The following is a 20,964-nucleotide window of genomic DNA, read 5'->3' on the forward strand; positions in this document are numbered from 1 at the left end:
ATGAGTTGCTGCCTTACAGCGCCAGAGACCCAGGTTTGATCCTGACCATGGGTGGTTTGTACGTTCTCCCCGTGACCTGCGTGGGTTTTCTCCGGATGCTCTGGTACCCTCCCATCCTCCAAAGACATACAGGTTTGTAGGCTAATTGGCTTGGTAAAATTGTAAAATCGTCCCTAGTGTGTGTAGGATAGTGTTAGTGTACGGGGTGATCGCTGGTTGGCACTGACTCGGTGGGCCGAACGGCCTGTTTCCGCGCTGTATCTCTAAACTAAACTAAACTAATTATAGAATGAAGATAGGCACAACATGCTGGAGTAACTCGGAGGGACAGGCAGCATCTCTGAAGAGAAGGAATGGGTGATGTTTCGGGCCAAGACCCTTCTTCAGACTGAGAGTCAAGGGGAGAGGGAGACACTGAAATATGGAAGGGTGAGGTGTGAAAAAGAGAGATCAGAGCGCATGAAGGCTGAGGGAAATGTGGAATGGATCAATGTTAGCTGAGGGGAAGGTGACAACGAGCCATACATTCTCAAGTTCACGTTCACAAGTTATAGGAGTAGAATTAGGCCATTCGGCCCATCGAGACCATTCCGCCATTCAATCATGGCTGATCTCTGCCTTCTCCTCATAACCCTTGACACCCGTTCTAATCAAGAATTTGTCTATCTCTGCCTTAAAAATATCAACTGACTTGGCCTCCACAGCCCTCTGTGGCAATTAGCTCCACAGATTAACTACCATCTGACTCAAGAAGTTCCTCCTCACCTCCTTTCTAAAAGGGCACCCTTTAATTCTGAGGGTTTGACCTCTGGTCCTAGACTTTCCCATCAGTGGAAACATCCTCTCCATATCCACCCTATCTTTGCCTATCATTATTCTGTAAGTTTCAATGAGGTCCCCCCCTCCCCCCCCAACCTTCTAAACTCCAGCGAGTACAGTCCCAGTGCCGTCTAATGCTCATCATATGTTAACCCACTCATTGCTGGGATCATTCTCGTAAACCTCCTCTGGACCCTCTCCAGAGCCGGCACATCCTTCCTCAGACATGAGGCCTTCCATCACAGTGAGGAATGTGGAGGAGTCACTGTGGTGGATGTTTATGTTGAGATGTGTTTTGTGTGTTCCGTTACTTTTTATTTGTATGACTGACTTGGAAAAATGAAATTCCTCGTATATGTTGGAAAACGTACTTGGCTAATCAAGTATTATTGTGATTGATTGTAATTGCGAAAACTGCTCACATTACTCCAAATGCGGCCTGACCAGAGCCTCAGCATTACAAAACGACAGCATTACAATTGTTATGATCAGTAAAAATCTAATCAGGAGGACAGTGAAACCTGTCGGAGCACCAGTCGACAGAGTCAGTGAGGGGATTCATTCTATACACTGTGTAGATGTAAGTGTTTTTTGAGTTTCCCATTTGTGTTTGTGCTGGCCTTACTACACTGTGTGCATGATTGATGTTCCCTAGATTAAAGGCGATTCCCCTGGCTTCAATTCCATCTGATAACTTTAGAAGGCCTTCTCAGCTTACATCACAGGTTGAAGACTTCTTTTAAAACAGCTAATCACAATGACTAGCTCTTCTCAGCAATATTTACCCTAACTCACACCTGTGCTCTTTCAACGGTGGAAAAACCTTTTTCTATTAAAAAAAAGTACTTTTTATTGACATCTACAATGGATATTTTACAGAAGCCAGCAAACCTAAAACCTGCATGACAGCTCTGCCAAATGTAACTTTATGTAAGAAATGCACTTTCTAATGACATCTACAATTCATATTTTCTGTGGTATATTGTGTTACAAAATGTAGTTTAGTTAAGAGATACAGAGTGGAAACAGTCCTTTCGGCCCACTGTGTGCCAGCAATCACCCATGCACTAGTTCACTAGTGAGGGAGTTAGATGCGGCCGTTATGGCTAAAGGGATCAGGGGGTATGGAGAGAAGGCAGGTACAGGATAGTGAGTTGGATGATCAGCCATGATCATATTGAATGGCGGTGCAGGCTCAAAGGGCCGAATGGCCTACTCCTGTACCTATTTTCTATGTTTCTATGTTTCTGTCCCACACACGAGGGACGGTTTTACAGAAGCCAATTAACCAACTAACCTGCATGTCTTTGGGGTGTGAGAGGTAACCGGAGCACCTGGAGTAAACCCACCTGGTTTTAGGGAGAACGTACAAACTCCGTTCAGACAGCACCTACTCTGTTTGAGAGGGAAAGATAGATCAGCCATGATTGAATGGCGGAGTAGACTTGATGGGCCGAACGGCCTAATTCTGCTCCTGGAGCTTATGAACTTACAACCATCCTATAGCTTGAGGTTTAGGGTGCAGGAAGGAAGGGCAGATGCTGGGAAGATGGACACAAAGTGCTGGAGTTACTCAGCGGGTCAGGCAGCATCTCAAGGACATCTACGTAGAAAAGGAATGGGTGACATTATAAAAGAATAGTTGAAACATAGAAATTAGGTGCAGGAGTAGGCCATTCGGCCCTTCGAGCCTGCACCGCCATTCAATATGATCATGGCTGATCATCCAACTCAGTATCCCGTACCTGCCTTCTCTCCATACCCTCTGATCCCCTTAGCCACAAGGGCCACATCTAACTCCCTCTTAAATATAGCCAGTTGACGGTGATGAACATGAATCTGAAGAAGGGTTCCGACCCGAAACGTCACCTATCCCTTTTTCTCCAGAGGTGCTGCCTGTCCCGCTGAGTTACTCCAGTATTATGTGTCTATCGTAGGTTTAGGTTCAGGTTTATTATTGTCACCTGTGCCGAGGTACAGTGAAAAGCTGTGTTTGACATACTATCCAATGAAATCAGATAAGGACATACATAAATACAATCGGGTCAAACTCAAGTCAAAAAGATAAAGCAAAGAGGAAGAAACAGAGTGCAGAATATAGTTCTCAGCATTGTGGCGTACCAGTAACATAGACTCTGATTATTTTTCAATAATAATAAATTTATAATCAATACACCTTTGCAATTCTCCATGACAAGGGGTCAAGGACAAGGGGTCACAGCTTAAGGATAAAGGGGAAATCCTTTAGGACCGAGATGAGAAAAACATTTTTCACACAGAGAGTGGTGAATCTCTGGAATTCTCTGCCACAGAGGGTAGTTGAGGCCAGTTCATTGGCTATATTTAAGAGGGAGTTGGATGTGGCCCTTGTGGCTAAAGGGGATCAGGGGGTATGGAGAGAAGGCAGGTACGGGATACTGAGTTGGATGATCAGCCATGATCATATTGAATGGCGGTGCAGGCTCGAAGGGCCGAATGGCCTACTCCTGCACCTAATTTCTATATTTCTATGTTTCTATGAAGGGCCGAATGGCCTACTCCAGCACCTTTTTTCCATGTTTCTATGTTTCTATGCTGTTTTAAACCGAAGATAGGCACAGAAATGCTGGAGTAACTCATCGGGACAAGCAGCATCTCCGGAGAGAAGGAATGGGTGACGTTTCGGGTCGAGACCCTTCTTCAGCCTGAGTCAGGGGAGAGGGAGATATAGAGAGATAAGGGAGTGTACGGTGTGAAAACAAGACAAAGGCTCTGTCCTCGTTTACATGTTATCGCTGTTTGCTTTGTTGTTACCTTCTCCCAGCTAACAATGATCTATTCTACATGTTCCTTGATCTCCAACCCCTTTGTCTCGTTCTCACACCTCACGCTTCCTTATCCCTGCCTCTCCCTCTCCCCCGACTCTCAGTCTGAAGAAGGGACCCGACCCGAAACGTCACCCATTCCTTCTCTCCAGAGATGCTGCCTGTCCCGCTTAGTTACTCCAGCATTTTGTGTCTATCTCCAGCATTACTAAGCCTGGGGCAACATTGTTGATTTGCAGGCTCAAGTCAAATGGGAATAATTTTATGAGGTGCATGTATTTTAAAATCCTGATCGCTCTATATATTTTTGAAATGCCCTGAATATCCCACTTGCATCATATCCTGTTGGCCTATGCTTCTATTTAAATGCCCGTTCATTTTTGCACAAGATATTTGCAGGTCTGATGTATGAAATAAACTGACTGCCATCTCGTTACGGATTCTTTCAGACCAGCTATGTTTAAGGGCAAGACGGCACTGTTTCTGCTTATTGCCATCACCCTTCCCTGGTTTAAAGTCCGCCCTTAAAACGATTCACATTCTCAACGTTGGCAGAAAGTCGAGTAAGAATGAAACATTTTTTTTGTTGTTGTTGTTACCTGTTATATCGCGGTTTTAGGGAGCGTTGCCCTCTATCAAGCCCTCCATCATCGCAACTGTGCAGTACACATTTGTAGCTCCATTGTGGCTCTGATCATCCCCGTCGCCCTGGCAACGGCGAGAATCAAAAAAAAAAATGAATAAAGCTTGTTACCATTCAGAGACTCGTCCCACGCTGCCGCTGCAGCAGCAGCTCCATAACCTTCAAATAGCGACTGGGCTCTGATCGTAGGGGAGGTTTTTTAGTCAGTGAACCTGCTTCGAGGCTGCAGTCCCTTCACACCCACCCCAGCCTCAGCGGTGGGCAGATGGTGTCTGTTCACAGTGCAATCCACAGACAGTCTGGAGCATGGCTACAATCCAGGCCAGCTAGCACGGCGGGGTAATATGACTCCACGTAGCACTCAGGTGGATGAGAACGTATCACCTCACAGGTGCAGTACCTACTGAGACTGCGGCACCAGCCTCTCTGACTGAACAGGGCTATTTATAATGCACAGCCCAAATTCTCAAACACAAAATGTATTCAAGAGATTTAGCTCTCAGGGATAACGAAATCAAGGGATATGGGGAGAAAGCAGGAACGGGGTACTGATTCTGGATGATCAGCCATGATCATATTGAATGGGGGGGGGGGGGGGGGTGCTGGCTCGAAGGGGTCGAATGGCCTACTCCTGCACCTATTTTTCTATGCTTCTATGAAATGTACCCGGATTTGTTGAATTGGTGAAGGTGGGGGGGGGTAGATTTATAGTCATCGAGTCAGAGTCTTACAACATGGAAACAACCCCTTCGGCCAAACTTGCCCACAACAATGAATGGTTAGCATGCAAAAAAAGCTTTCCACGGTACCTCGGTACACAATAAGAGACTTTTGGCGGCGACAGTAAACTAATTTACAGATTTTCCGAATTTCGTGACGCTGACGATAAACTAAACAAAAATCTACACTAGTCCCACCTGCCTGCAAATCCCTCTAAACTTGGCCTAAGCATGTACCTGTCTAAATATTTCTTAAATGTTGTGATAGTACCTGCCTCAACCACCTCCTCCGGCAGCCCATTCCATACACCCACCACCCTTTGCGTGAAACAGTTAGCCCTCAGGTTCCTTTTAAATCTTGCCCCCCTCACTTTAAATCTCGATAGGAACCTGAGCGTAACATAGTCATACAGCGTGGAAACAAGCCCTTCGGCCCAACTTGCCCACGCCGACCAACATGTCCCATCGACACTGCTTGCGTTTGGTCCATATCTCTCTAACTGTATCCTATCCATGTACCTATCCAAATGTTTTTTAAACATTGTGATAGTACCTGCCTCAACTACCTCCTCTGGCAGCTCATTTCATATACCTACCACCCTGTGTGCAAAACATTTGCCTCTCATGTTTCCCCTTCACCGTAAACCTATGTCCTCTGGTTCTCGATTCCCCTATCTTGGCTAAAGGACTCTGCGCATTTACCCAATCTAATTACTAACTAGGAGCAATTTACAGAGACCAATTGATCTGCAAAGGTAGATAGTAAATGCTGGAGTAACTCAGCGGGCCAGGGAGCATCTCTGGAGAGATGTTTCGGGTCGAGTCCCTTTTTCAGAGGGATCTTTACCTTCGATTTAAACCAGCATCTGCAGTTCTTTCCCACATAATTAACCTACAAACCCGCACATGTTCAGGATGTGGGAGGATTGTAGGGTGTAGGTAAAATTATAAGAGGCATAGATAGGGTAAACAGTCAGAACCTTTTACACAGTTTCTTGCACAGAGTGGTAGGGGCGTGGAATGCAACATCAGGTGTGGTGTTGATGACAGGTATGATAGATAATCTTCTTCTTGCGTATGGCGTGCAGGTCAAGGGTGGACATCCAGGCCAGGACAGCATCAGTTGCTGGGTGGATGGCTTTGATGCCACCAGGGAAAAGCTTCAGTGAGCAGTCATTCACGATGTGTGGAATGGCGTGGTCTGGGTGTCCTGTCGCAAGCAGGGCTGTCTGTCACCCCCCACTTATGCAGGCGATGGGCTGTTCTTGCACGGAGGGCGCGGATTCTGTTCAGGGTTAGCCACTGCTTGCGATGGAGGTCAAAGCCCGGTGGTTTCACTGTGGGGTGTGTGATACCCTCTCCGTTAATGTTGTTGGCATCTTTCCAGACTCAGTCTTGGAGTCAAAGTCTTCCAGGGATTTAACAGAAGACCAGAAGTGTTTGTGGGACTTCAGGCGCATGTTGGGAAGATTGTTCAAGTTAGCGTGGATGGGAAGGTCAGGGTCAGCCTCGATGGTGCACCAATCTTTCAACATCCTCTCCCTTCTGCGTATGCTGGGAGGGGGCGATATGAGTGAAGACAGGGAGCCACTTCTAAGGTCCCTGTGATGATCCGCATTGCAGAGTTAGTGTGTTTAAGAGTCTTTTAGATGGGCACATGGAAGTGCAGAGAATAGAGGGATATGGAACATGTGGCGACAGATGAGATCAGTTTAACTTTGGCACATGTGCGGCACAAACATTGCGGGCCGACGGGCCCGTTCCTGTGCTGTGCTGTTCAATGTTCTATAAACCGGAGCACCCGAAGGAAACCCACACGGTCGCAGGGAGAACGTGCAAACTCCACACAGACAGCACCCGAGGTCTGGATTGAACCCAAGCCCCTTGCGCTGTGATGCAGCGGTTCTACCGGCTGCCACCACTAGACTGCGCCTAAGCGATGTAATCGTACAAAACCTTCAGCATGTTAGGCTGTTAACCTTAGTTAGCGGGCTTGACTAGGTCTTGTTGACATTCTATGCGGATGTGGGGCAAATAGGACGGTTCTGTGGACAGATATATTTTAAGAGCGGCAGGGTGGTGCAGTGGTCGAGCTGCTGCCTCACAGCACCAGAGACCCGAGTTCGATCCTGATTTCGGGCCTTGCAGTCATAACATAGAATAAAATAACAAAACTCACAATGAACACAGTTTACCATCCACCACAGTGAGTCTACCAGGCACCTCCTCACTGCGATGGAAGGCAAAAGTCTTAAAGTCCTTGTCACTTCCCTCCTTGTTCTCCCTCTGTGTTGAGGCGATCTAGGCTTTCGATGTTATGGGTGCTGTCTGCACGGAGTTTGCTCGTGCTCCCCATGACCCGCGTGGGCTTTCACCGGCATGAGTAAATTGTCCCTGGTGTGTCGGATAGAACTAGTGTATGGTTCGACCAGCGATCCCCGCTCACCAACACCACCCAACAGTGAGTCTGTGGAATTCTCTGCCTCCGAGGAGGCAGGTTCTCTGGATACTTTCAAGAGAGAGCTAGATAGGGCTCTTAAAGATAGTGGAGTCAAGGGATATGGGTAGAAGGCAGGAACGGGGTACTGATTGGGGATGATCAGCCATGATCACTTTGAATGGCGGTGCTGGCTCAAAGGGCCGAATGGCCTACTCCTGCACCTATTGTCTATTGAAATTCCTCCTCATTTTCTTTCATATGGTATGTTCTTTTATTCTGAGTCTATGGTCTCTGGTCCGAGACTATCCCTCTATTCAGTGAGGTTCAATGAGGTCCCCCCCCCCTCATCATTCTAAACTCCAGTGAGTACAGGCCCAGTGCCATCAAACGCTCATCATATTTGAACCCACTCATTCCTGCGATCTTTCTCGTAAACCTTCTCTGGACCCTTTGGGATTGAGGGATAATAAGGTATTGGGATAAACTAAAAAAAAATAAATAGCAAAATGAATGAAAAGACAACAGACTGCCAGTACGGCTGCCATCTCCCCCTGTGGCCACACCCCCTGATCTGTGATGTGGCTGGAATAAATTGTGAGGAATGAGGCTCAGAGGTGTGCTCTGAAAACCAGCACAGAGTTGATGAGCCAAAATGGCCTTTTTCTATCTGGTAAGGAAGTGGTGAAATAGGAAAAAAATCCACCCAAAATATGCAGTCTGTTTCATTTATATAAGAACGTATCAAGGAAAAAAAATGACCCTTCTGATGTTATTTGCTGCATATCTACAATGCATCTTTGCCTATCGTGGTGCTCCTTTGAGATTTTTTTCCAGACGCTCCAACATGGGATAGAAGAAGAATTATCCTCAAGGGTACTGCTTGCAGATTGCCAGGATGGTTGATTCAAGTAAAGCTGTGGCCAAAAGGCCCAGCTTCAGACGTAGCCAAGGTTATGGGAGCTTGTTTGGGAAGGTGCTGCAGATGCTGTTTTACACTGATGATAGACACAAAATGCTGGAGTAACTCAGCGGGTCAGGCAGCAACTCTGTAGAAAAGGAATAGGTGTCGTTTCGGGTCGAAACCCTTCTCAAGACTGAGAGTCAGGGGAAAGGAAGACTAGAGGTATGAAAAGATACAGAACAAATCAGAGCCGGGCCGATGACCAAGGACACGTGGAGCCCACAATGGTCATTTGTTGGCTGTGGAGGACATATTGTACTGGACAACATTATAATCACTTCATGTCATTCTTTTGATGCCCCAAACATTTATGTCATATGTTGTTTAAAATTGGTCATGGTTATATATATCTGCTACAGGCAATGATATCTGGTGGCATCTCTGGAGAATATGTCTAGTGCCACAGGTAACGTAAAAATATTACTAATTAGCCAATTTAACTGGTCAAACACTTGGACTATCTCTAATCGGACTTTAGACACAAAATGCTGGAGTAACTGAGCAAGACAGCAGCATCTCTGGAGAGAAGGAATGACTGACGTTTCAGGTCGATACCCTTCTTCAGATTAATTGGACTTTCCTGGACTTTCCTGGACTTAATCTTGCACTAAATATTCCCTTTATCATGTATCTATGCACTGTGAATGGCTCGATTGTAATCATGTACACAGTCTTTCCGCTGACTGGTTAGCACGCAACAAAAAGCTTTGCAATGTACCTCGGTACACGTGACAATAAACTAAACTGAACTAACTAATTCATTTATTGTAATGTTTTATGGCGGGCGAATAAGCAAGCCAGATGTGGTGAAACAAAGAGATCTTTATTGACAAAGTAAAGAGAACAACACACGCGTGAATGGGGGAAGTTTAACTCGGGGTTCATTATATATACCAGGGCACACCGTTAAACCCCATGACGACTCTTTCCCGCCAAACCCAGTCACGTGACCCTGCCCCCGACTGCCGAGAATTCGCACAGTAAAGGGCCTATCCCACGAGCATGCAACTCCATGCGGCAAGCGCGACCTAACGTGGTCGCTTGAGCCCTATGGCCTCGCGGGGCTGGTCCCACTTCGATCGCCGGAGCCGTATGGAGTTGTGCGGAGCTGGTCCCGACTATGGGTGGGGCTCCGAAAAACTGACCGTGTTTAAAAATTCCGCGCGGCAACAACCTGCTGGCCTGCAGCCACCTCAACTCCATACGCACCGCCTCGACGGGCATGCGCAGCATCTCGACGCAGTACGCAGCGTCTTGACGCCATACGCAGCGTCTTGACGCCTTACGTCACGCACAAACTTCGCTTGAACTTCACGTCACTCACTTGACCTCCGCGCGCCCCCACTTCCGGTTTGGTCGCGCTCGCCGCTGCTGGTGGGACCGGCCCTGTACGGGGATCACTCGACCTCCGCGCGGCCCCCGCTTCCGGTTTGGTCGCGCTTGCCGCATGCAGGGGTCTCGCAAGCTCGTGGGACAGGCCCGTAAGTGGCCTAACCACTGGGTGTTGCCACAGTTTGATGTTTTTATCGGTCTTTGATCATTGTGGGTAGATGAGAATCACTGAAAGCTGAATTGGGATTTTAGTGTGGGGGGTATGAGGAGTCACTTAAAATATATTTCAGCAAAGAACAGATTTAACATAGAAATTTCATTGTGTGTTTGCAGTGAATGAATTTAGAATAGACAATAGGTGCAGGAGTAAGCCATTCGGCCCTTTGAGCCAGCACCGCCATTCAATGTGATCATGGCTGATCATCCCTAATCAGTACCCCGTGCCAGCCTTCTCCCCATATCCCCTGACTCCACTATCTTTAAGAGCCCCATCTAGCTCTCTCTTGAAAGTATCTAGAGAACCGGTCTCCACCACCCTCTGAGGCAGAGAATTCCACAGACTCACAACTCTCTGTGTGAAAAAGTGTTTCCTCAGAATTAGAATGTTATGCTTTCTGTTGCCTTACAGTTTAGTTTAGTTTAGAGATACAACATAGAAACAGGCCCTACGAGTCCACACCGACCAGCGATCCCCGCACATTAACACTATCCTACATACACTAGGGACAATTTACATTTTATACCAAGCCAATTAACCTACAAACCTGCACGTACTTGGAGTGTGGGAGGAAACCAAACATCTCGGAGAAAACCCACGCAGGTCAAGGGGAGAATGTAAAAACCGGGCTTGAAACCCACACACAGCTGACACAAGAGTGTTTGCCAGTCAGAAGGTGAAACTCTATCCCTTATATCCTCAACATGCAAATAGGAATCATGGAGGAACAGACTCCAAAGTTACATTTGGACCACGGTTGGGTCATAGAGTGTTAGAGTGATACAGTGTGGAAACAGGCCCTTCGGCCCAACTTGCCTACACCAGCCAACATGTCCCAGCTACATTAGTCCCACCTCCCCATAATTGGCTCATATCCCTGCAAACCTGATCTATCCCTGCACTGTCTAACTGTTTCTTAAAGGTAGACAAAAAGCTGGAGAAACGGGTGAGGCAGCATCTATGGAGTGAAAGAATAGGTGACGTTTCGGGTCGAGACCCTTATTCAAACTTCTTAAAATGTTTCTAAAATGTCGGGATAGTCCCTGCCTCAACTACCTCCTCTGGCAGCTCGTTCCATTACACCCACCACCCTTTGTGTTAAAAGGTTACCCCTTAGATTGCTAACCTTCTTATAGATCTTATAGAGGTGTACAAAATCATGAGAGGAATAGATTGGGTAAATGCACATGCCGAACTAAACCAGCATCTGCAGTTGCTTCTCATACAGAGTCTTTTGCTCCAAGTAGGGGAATCGAGAACCAGAGGACATAGGTTTAAGGTGCGGGAAGAAAGATTTAGTAGGAACTTGTGGGGTAATTTCTTTACACAAAGGGTGGTGGGTGTTTGGAACAAGCTGCCAGAGGAGGTAGTTAAGGCAGGTACTATTGCAACATTTAGGAAACACATTTTGACAGGTACATGGATAGGACAGGTTTAGAGAGATATGGACCAAATGCAGGCAGATCGGGCTAGTGCAGCTGGGACATGTTGACCGGTGTGGGCAAGTTGGGCCGATGGGCCTGTTTCCACACTCTATCACTCTATGATTCTCTGACTCTAAAATGTTGCAACATAGTCTTTAAGAAGGAACTGCAGATGCTGTAAAATCGAAGGTAGACAAAAGTGCTGGAGAAACTCAGCGGGTGCAGCAGCATCTATGAAGCGAAGGAAATATGAAGGAAATTTTGAAGAAGGGTTTCGGCCTGAAACGTTGCCTATTTCCTTTGCTCCATAGATGCTGCTGCACCCGCTGAGTTTCTCCAGCACCTTTGTCTACCTGTTGCAACATAGACAATAAACAATAGACAATAGGACAATAGGTGCAGGAGTAGGCCATTTGGCCCTTCAACCGCCAGCACCGCCATTCAATGTGATCATCCCCAATCAGTACCCCGTTCCTGCCTTCTCCCCATATCCCCTGACTCCACTATTTTTAAGAGCCCTCTCTAGCAAGCATCCAGAGAACCGGCCTCCACCGCCCTCTGAGGCAGAGAATTCCACAGACTCACTACTCTCTATGAGAAAAAGTGTTTCCTCATCTCCGTTCATTTTGTGACAGTGAAGTGATTTGGCTGGGGGCAAAGTTGTAGAGACTAGGAGCATTGCCATTTAACCCAACTAGTCTATGTCGGACAGTAACACTGGTGCATTTACCAACACTGGAGTGTGGATCAAACCTCTTCTCTCACAATGTACATGACATGCTCTATTGTCTCTTTTGCCCATCTTTCCTTAAAAGTGTACTGTTGACCTTAATCTAATTCTTGAAATTACTGTTCCTCTTTTCTGTTTTTTTTACCTCATGTTCCCAATGGACTTAACCATCCTTTCCGCTCTTCCTCCCATTGCTTTTTTCTTTGTTAGTCTTTGCTTTTGCTACCTATGTTAATCTAAATCCATCTTTTCGTTTCTTTTGCTCTATCTGCCATTTAGCCTCTAATGTGTGCTGGTACCCATAAAAATATGACTGTAAGCCCCATCATTTGAATTCTGAATAGTGTTTGTTGTATTTCAATCAAAATGTCTGGTCTACTGTCTGAATGGCTGTGCTGTAAACTCTTTATTGCTAAACTTGAATCTGAACAAATAACTGTCCTTAAAGGCCTGGTATCCTCGACCCACTGTACCGCTAACAATATTGCAATCATTTCACCTGTGTATACTGAGACCTCATTATTGATCCTCTTCCCTACTTTGATGTGAAATTCTGGTACAATAAATGCTACTCCTACTTTATCTACTGAATCTTTTGATGCATCTGTATAAATTTGGACAAAGCTGTAGTATCTGTCAATGTATTCCTGTATGATGAATGAATTATACATACGTTGTTTATCCTTGTTTTTCTGTTCTAATATTGTAAAGTCTACTGTTGCATCTGGAAGTATCCAAGGTGGAATTGAAGGTAATGGAACCGTTGGAACCACATTTAATTGTGCTATGCTGATTTGTAATGCTCTCTGGGTCACTGTCCATCCAAAACTTTTTGTTTCCCTTCTCTCCTTTTCCCAGCATGGTTTGACAGTAACTTGTGCTGGATGTTCTTGACTGTGGCCCTGTAGGTTAATCCAGTAATTCAATGAAAGCTGTATCCTTCTCATCTCTAGAGGCATCTCCCCCATTTCAACCTGTAATGCTGCTGTTGGAGTTGTTTTTATTGCACCTGTACATATTCTCAATGCCCGATATTGAATGTTGTCTATTTTCTTAAGAGAAGTACTTGATGCGGACCCATACACCACACAACCATAATCTAACACAGATCTAATTAACCCAGTGTATATAGCCTTCAAAGCTGTTCTATCTGCCCCCCAATCACATCCAACTAAACATCTCATTACATTAAGTATCTTCTTACATTTGTCCACTACTTTCTGAATATGAACCATCCATGTAATCCTCTCATCAAACCATAAACCTAAAAATTTATAGTATTTTACTCTCTCCAATTCCTGGTTATATAATTTTAGTTTTACCTCACTACCAATTTTCTTCCTAGTAAAAAACATTATCTTTGTCTTTTCCACAGAAAATTTGAATCCCCATTTATATGACCACTCTTGTACCTTTATTATAGCCCTCTGTAGTTTCTGCACAATAAACTTCACATTTCTCCCCCTTTTCCAGATTGCCCCATCATCCGCAAACAGTGAAACTCCCATTTCATTTACAATTTCTTCATATACATCATTTATCATTACTAAAAATAGTAAAGGACTTATTATGCTCCCTTGAGGTGTTCCATTTTCAATATCTAATGTTCCTGAGTATTGATTTCCAACTCGTACTTGTATTGACCTCCCAAATAAAAAATCCTTAATCCATTTAAATATACGACCTTTAATCCCCAATTTACCTAGTTTCACTAATAACCCTTCTCCCCACATCATATCATATGCTTTCTCAATATCAAAAAATACAGCTACTACACTTTCTCTGTTAATTTGTGCTCTCCTAATTTCATGTTCTAAACATATAGCTGGATCCATGGTGTTTCTCCCCTTCCTAAAACCACTCTGGTAATTGGATAAATATCCTTTATTTTCTACATAATATGTTAACCTTTCATTTACCATTTTTTCCATTACTTTACATATGTTGGATGTTAACGCAATAGGCCTATAATTCCCTGGGTTTGTCAGATCTTTACCTGGCTTTCCTATTGGGATTACTACTGCCTCCTTCCAGCTTTGCGGTAATTTCCCACCCTCCCACACTTTATTATAAAATTTTAACAACAAATCCTTGGATGTTTCACTGAGATGGTTTAACATGGTGTAACAAATCTGATCTTTACCTGGTGCTGACATCTTGGTTTTTCTAAGAGCTCGGTTGAATTCTGTCTTTGTGAATGGTTTGTTAAGAACATCGTTAGTGTCTTCCTCATGTCGTATTAACTGTATATTCTCTGCTATAGTATTTTCTTTTCCTTTTCTTCCTTCTTCACTAACATTGTCTGAACTGTGAATTTTAGCAAAAGATTTTGCCAACATCTCTGCTTTCTCTTCATCTTTCACTGCTGTAATTTCACCGTCAGTTAGGATTGGATATTTGTATTCTCTTTTAATTCCTTTCATTCTCCTTATCATTCCCCAAACTTGACCTACTTTTGTCTCCCTTCCCACTGAGTTACAAAATGTCCTCCAAAATTCCCTCTTTGCATTTTTTATTACTCTTCTTACACTTGCTTGCAACCTTTTGTATTCAATAAGATTCTGAAAATTGTGATTTCTTTTCAAAATTTTAAAAGCTTTATTTCGACACTTAATTGCTTTGTCACACTCCTTAGTCCACCATGGTACACTCTTCTTGTTGTGCTTACCTCCTTTCTTCTTAATGGACTTTGTTGCTGCCTCTAAAATGGCTTCACAAACAGAAATATTTAAATTATCCACATCTTCATAAATATCAATTTTCTCCATTTCTTGATCACTAATAATCTTAAACTTCTCCCAATCAGCACCACTAAAAGACCACTTCTGTATTCTCTCTGTATTATACTCCTCTAAACTCACTCCTACTACTATTTCTATCGGGTAGTGGTCACTTCCTACCGTTGTTCTTCGAATTACTTCCCATGAACAAACACCCGCCAATGAGTCTGACACTAGTGTGAGGTCTATGGCTGATTCTGACCCTGTTCTGATGTTGATTTGTGTCCCACTTCCATCATTAAGACACACAAGGTTTTTATTCTCCATTAAATCCTCAATCACCATCCCATTTTCATCATTAGAATCATCCCACAACGTGCTATGAGCATTAAAATCTCCACAACATATAACTTTCCCCCCTAAATACCCAGCAAGTTCGTCCATCAACTCCATTGAAAGCCTTTTACACGGATTATAAAAATTAACAATTTTAACCTTACCTTCTCTTGTCCAAATTTCAACCACTAAATATTCTAATTCTGTTCCTTTCACCAACAATCTATACTGTATTCCTTGCTTTATAAATATTACACACACCCCTCCACTCCCCTATCTCTACGGATACTATCATAACCTTTGATGACAAAGTCTAATGAAGGCTTAAGCCAGGTTTCTTGAATACATATGACTTCTGGTTTCTTCTTTAACTCTTTAATGAATCCTTTAAACTCTTGTCCATTTGCTATTATGCTCCTTGCGTTCCATTGTAATATAATCAATTTGACCTATCACCAGAACCTTCCTGCCTTCCATCTGCTTCAAGCTTTTTATTGATACTCTCCCATGATACTTCTTTTAAACCCAAAAACTTCTCTGCTCCCTTAACAATGATTTTTATTTTTTCTGTTTTGTGTTTAACCTGATCAGTACAGTTGATTACATATGCAATGAAAACAATAAGCTTATCAGCTGTCAGTTCTGTGTGAGTTTTGACTGCTTGACTTTCCTCTGATCTCAAAAACGGATGATTCTCTCTCCCATTAATATCCACTCTTCCCCTTTGTCCTTGCACCTTCTTCACTGCCTCTGAGTAGCTTATGTTACTTACTGTTTTCACTTGCTGAATCTCCACAGCCCTCTTCCTGACTTCACATCCCCCATACGTTACCCTGTGCGGTCCTCCGCAATTGCAGCATTTATCCTGCATATTTTCTCTGCACTCTTCAAATCTATGCTCTCTATGCTCTCCTCCACACTTGGTACACCTCTGCTTCCCCTTACACGCCTCTGCTATATGTACTTACCTCTTGCTTTTATAACATCGGAGCGTTGGAGGAATATAAGGCCTCACTGAAAAGCTCATGCATCCGATTTTATTTCTGCACTTTTTCTGGTAAACTGCATTTCGTTGTACCCATTCAGACTGCTGAAAACTCCAGAAGCACAGACAAGACTCTCTACAAGCTCTCTTACCCTCCACTGTCCTTAACAATCTCTTAGCTACACTCACCTGGCCACCAAAAATACTCCATTTGAGTTTCTCCAGGTCTTCATCTACAGGAATACCTGTTATTACTCCCCTTGTCACTCTACTCTCACCCAGAGTCTTTCTTTCACTCACCATCTTCTTGCAAACACTTTCAATCTTCAGAGCCTTATTTTTCTGCTCCTCCGTTTTACATATTATTAACAAGTTCCCGTCTCTCAAAATCTTAGCTGTTTCCACCTCTCCTACCTTCTTCTTTAGCTCCCTGGATAAAGCTATCGGACTTAAATTGACATGCTCATCTTCCTTTCTAAATTTCAGTATTATTTTAACCTCCTTCCTTTCAACCTTTTTCCGAACCGTTCTCCTATCCTCTTTGCTATAGGATCTTTTCTGAACGGTTCCCTTCAAAACTCCTTTTGCTGCTTTGGCTGAGCTCGTTTTGCCTGACTCCTCCTTCTCCTTGATTCCTCCCTGATCTCTGACTAGACACTGACGTCCAGTCACCAAAAGCCCTATCATCTTGATCTTCGTCAATCCTCTAATCCTACCTGAGTTGCCATTGATCCAGTCACAAACCAGTTTATGCCAACCGCCAACTCCTAGTCCCTCTCTCCCTTCCACACGGGAGCTCCCCTCCAGGCACTGGGCAATTCTTCTCTCCCAGTCCAGCCTCCGGCTGTGGAGACCAAGTCATTGGGTATTTTTAAAGTGGAGATTAACATGTTGTTGATTAGTAAGGGTGTCAGGGGTTATGGAGCAAAGGCGGCGAATGGGATTGAGAGGGAAAGATAGATCAGCCATGATTGAATGGCGGAGTAACACAATAGGCCGAATGGCCTAATTCTGCTCTTGTCATAGTGTAATACGGTATGGAAACAGGCCCTTTGGCCCAAACTGCCCACGCTGAGCAACTTGCCCCATCTACCTCTAGTTTAGCTCTTACGGCTAAGGGAATCAAGGTATATGGGGAAAAAGCCGGAACGGGGTACTGATTGTGGATGATCAGCCATGATCATATTGGCTGCCTCACCAACAGTCTGTCTGTCCTTTCCTTCTTTGTGTTTAAATAGTATGTGTTTAATGTACGTTTTTAGTGTTCTTTGGCTTGTTTTATGTGGGGGGTCGGAGGGGTTGGGGACATTATTTCTAATATCTTACCTCGACAGAGTTGCGATTTTTTTCCGTATCATATCTCCGTCTGCACTGCGGCCTGACATCGAGGAGTTGGCGGCCCTTGCTGGAGACTGACTTTTGAGAGCTCCACCGCGGGTGCCTGCGGACTTAACATCACAGAGCCCGCGATCTCTGGTCAGAGTAGACATCAGGAACTCCAAGCTGTGGGAGATTTGACCGCCCCGACACGGGAGTTTCGATCGCCCCGACGCAGGAATTTCGATTGCCCCGAATCGGGAGCGTTGACCGCCGGCTGCGGGAGCTTTGATCGCCCCGACGGATGGTTCGACTGCCCCGACCACGGGAGAAATAAAGAGGAAGAAGATTGGACATTTTTTTGCCTTCCATCACAATGAGGTATGTGGGGTATCTGCTGTGGTGGATGTTTGTGTTAACTTTTATGTATTTGTGTGTCTTGTTCATTTTTTTTCGTATGGCTCTGTTGTAATCCGCATTTCACTGTCCCTCAATTGGTACATGTGACAATAAAAGACCTTTGAATCTTTGAATGGCAGTGCTGGCTCAAAGGGCCAAATTGTCCTGCACCTATTCCAATTTTTCTATGTCTGCCCCCGCTTGCCCCATATCCCTAAAAACCTGCTCCATCCATGTTCCTGTCTAAATGTTTCTTAAACGTTGTGGTAATCCCTGCCACTGAAGGCTTTGGAGGCCAAGTCAATAGATATTTTTAAGGCAGAGATAGGTGAATGGGGTTTTGTGTGAAAATGTTACCCCTCAGGTTCCTATTAAATCTTTCCCCCTCACCTCAAACCTTTATCCTTTGGTTCTCGATTCCATTTCTCTAGGCCAAACACTCTGTGTATTTACCCGATCTATTCCTCTCTTGATTTTGTACACCTCTTTAAGATCACCCCACTTCATCCTGCGCTCCAAGGAATAGAGTCCTAGCCTGCTCAATCTCTCCCTGTAGCTCAGAACCTCGAGGCCTGGCTCTTCCTGGTAAAGCTTCTCTGCGCCCTTTCCAACATCTTTCCTATAAAATGATGCCCAGAACTGAACACAAAACTCTAAATGCAGCCTCACCAACGTCATATACAACTGCAACATGACCTTCCAACTTTTATGTGTAGAAAGGAACTGCAGATGCTGGTTTAAATCAAAGATAGACACACAATACTGGAGTAACTCAGCGGGACAGGCAGCATCTCTGGAGAGAAGGAATGGGTGACGTTTCGGGTCGAGACCCTTCTTCAGACTGATGTCAGGGGAGTGGGCTGTACATAAATATGGCTTCCAACTTCTATACTCAATATTCTGACTGATGAAGGCCAATGTGCCAAAAACTTTTTTGACCACCCGATCTACCTGCTATGCATCCAAGAGAGAGTTAGATGTAGCTCTTGGGGTTAACGGAACGGGGTACTGGTTTTGGATGTAGACACAAAATGCTGGAGTGACTCAGCGCAACAGGCAGCATCTCTGGATGGAAGGAATGGTGATGTTTTGGGTCGCGACCCTTCTTCAGACTCCAGAGATGCTGCCTGTCCCGTTGAGTTACTCCAGCATTTTGTGTCTACCTTCGATTTAAACCAACATCTGCAGTTCTACTGATGTTGAATGATCAGCCATGATCATATTGAATGGCGGTACCGGCTCGAAATGCCGAATGGCCTACTTCTGCACCTATTTTCTATGTTTTTATTACTCCACTTTCAAGGAAATGTGTCTTGAATTAGTCAAGTCAAGTCAAGAGAGTTTATTGCCATGTGTCCCAGATAGGACAATTAAATTTATGAGCTATTTCAGAAAAGATAGTGGGTAGATGGAACCACCTGCCAGGGGAGTTGGTAGAAAAGGGTGCAGTTACCTTCAATATACGTGTGGAGCCATTCGGGAATATCTCAGCTGGACCTCTGGGTGGGCATGGACGAGATGGGCCGAAAGGCCGCCATCCCAGGTGGTTGACGCCCACAGCCCCTTCACAACGCCCCGCCCACAAAACGTCATCGTCGCCCCCCCCCCCCGACCGAAGCAGCTCCAGCCTTTCTCCAGCTTTTTTGTGTAACCTTCGATTCTCCAGCATCTGCAGTTCCTTCTTAAACAGCTGCGCAGCCGCCATTGAATTCCCCCCCCCCTTAGTTACGTCATGCCGCCCCTCAGGAACCGGCGATCCTATAGCAGAGCTCTGCTATAAGATCTTTGTCAGGAACGGCGTCTTCGTCCTGTCCTCTCAGCAACGTCTCCCTCACCCCGCCCCCTTGCCGGGTGTCACCTTCGTCCCGCCCAAAGATGGTCCCGCCCCCCTCTAAAGAAATGTGTCTGAATTAGTCCCCATGTTCGACGCCAATCCACCCAGCCTCGGTACCTCGTGTTTAAGAGGGAACTGCAGATGCTGGAGAATCGAAGGTTACACATAAAAGCTGGAGAAACTCAACGGGTGCAGCAGCATCTATGGAGCGAAGGAAATAGGCAACGTTTCGGGCCGAAACCCTTCTTCAGACTTCTTCAGTCTGACGAAGGGTTTCGGCCCGAAACGTTGCCTATTTCCTTCGCTCCATAGATGCTGCTGCACCCGCTGAGTTTCTCCAGCTTTTCTGTGTAACCCAGCCTCGGTACCTCAACTGGGTCACCTCCGCAACTCGCCCCTCTATCTCCCAGCCCCATCCTGATGACGTCACACGCCCCACCTCACGTCACTCCTTCCCTACTCCCAGGACCAAAGATCTTATAGCAGAGCCCAGGACGTCACACATCCCCACCCCCTCCGGGAACGTCATACACCCCGCCCCCTCCTGAAACGTCACACATCCCTACCCCCTCTCGGGACGTCATACATCCCCGCCCCCTCCTGGAACGTCACACATCCCCGCCCCCTCCAGGGACGTCACGCCTCCGCCAGCCTGCCGGGGCCTCCCGAGTGACGTCGGGGGGCCGCGTGCTGCACGGGAGGGAGGGAGCGAGCGCCAGCCGCTGTTGTCCGGGGCGACGGACAGACCGACCGCGGCCTGAGGCGGTCAGGACCAAAGATCAGGACCAAAGATAGGACCCCCGGGAACGGGGGGGAGAAGACGGCACAGGTACACGGAGGCTCCCACTCCACCTGCACCGGGGATTCCCATCCGCCTAGCTGCTGGAGGGGGTTGGGGAGCGGCCACTGCCCCGGGCTAGTAGCTACTGGAGGGGGTTGGGGAGCAGCCTCTGCTCCGGGCTAGTAGCTACTGGAGGGGGTTGGGAAGCAGCCTCTGCCCCGGGCTAGTAGCTGCTGGAGGTGGTTGGGAAGCAGCCTCTGCCCCGGGGTTGAGGAGCGGCCTCTGCTCCGGGCTAGTAGCTACTGGAGGGGGTTGAGGAGCGGCCTCTGCTCCGGGCTAGTAGCTGCTAGAGGGGCGGAGCGGCCTCTGATCCCTAGCAGCTTTTAGAGGGAGGGGGAGCGGCTTCCCGGCACGGTGGGAGAGTGCCCAAATTCCGGGGCAGCTCAGGGCTGCTCATAAACCCCCAGATCTAAACAGCGCCAGGGCTGCAACTCCAATAACAT

The 20,964-nt window shown here is 45.9% G+C and overlaps 2 protein-coding genes across 2 annotated transcripts in view; one reads left to right on the top strand and one right to left on the bottom strand.

Moving 5' to 3' along the window:
* Positions 1-4,651, bottom strand: part of rnf182 (ring finger protein 182) — a 29,962-nt gene extending 25,311 nt beyond the window's left edge. Inside the window, exon 1 of the mRNA XM_055654092.1 lies at positions 4,223-4,651. The gene's annotated coding sequence lies outside the window, so the exon portion shown is untranslated. The remainder of the gene's footprint in view (positions 1-4,222) is intronic.
* A 15,766-nt stretch (positions 4,652-20,417) lies between these two features.
* The window catches only part of c2h18orf21 (chromosome 2 C18orf21 homolog), a 53,542-nt gene continuing 52,995 nt past the window's right edge, over positions 20,418-20,964 (top strand). The window contains exon 1 of the mRNA XM_055654100.1: positions 20,418-20,509. The gene's annotated coding sequence lies outside the window, so the exon portion shown is untranslated. The remainder of the gene's footprint in view (positions 20,510-20,964) is intronic.

The sequence above is a fragment of the Leucoraja erinacea genome, chromosome 2 (assembly GCF_028641065.1).
Source record: "Leucoraja erinacea ecotype New England chromosome 2, Leri_hhj_1, whole genome shotgun sequence".
Classification (NCBI taxonomy): Eukaryota; Metazoa; Chordata; class Chondrichthyes; order Rajiformes; family Rajidae; genus Leucoraja; species Leucoraja erinaceus.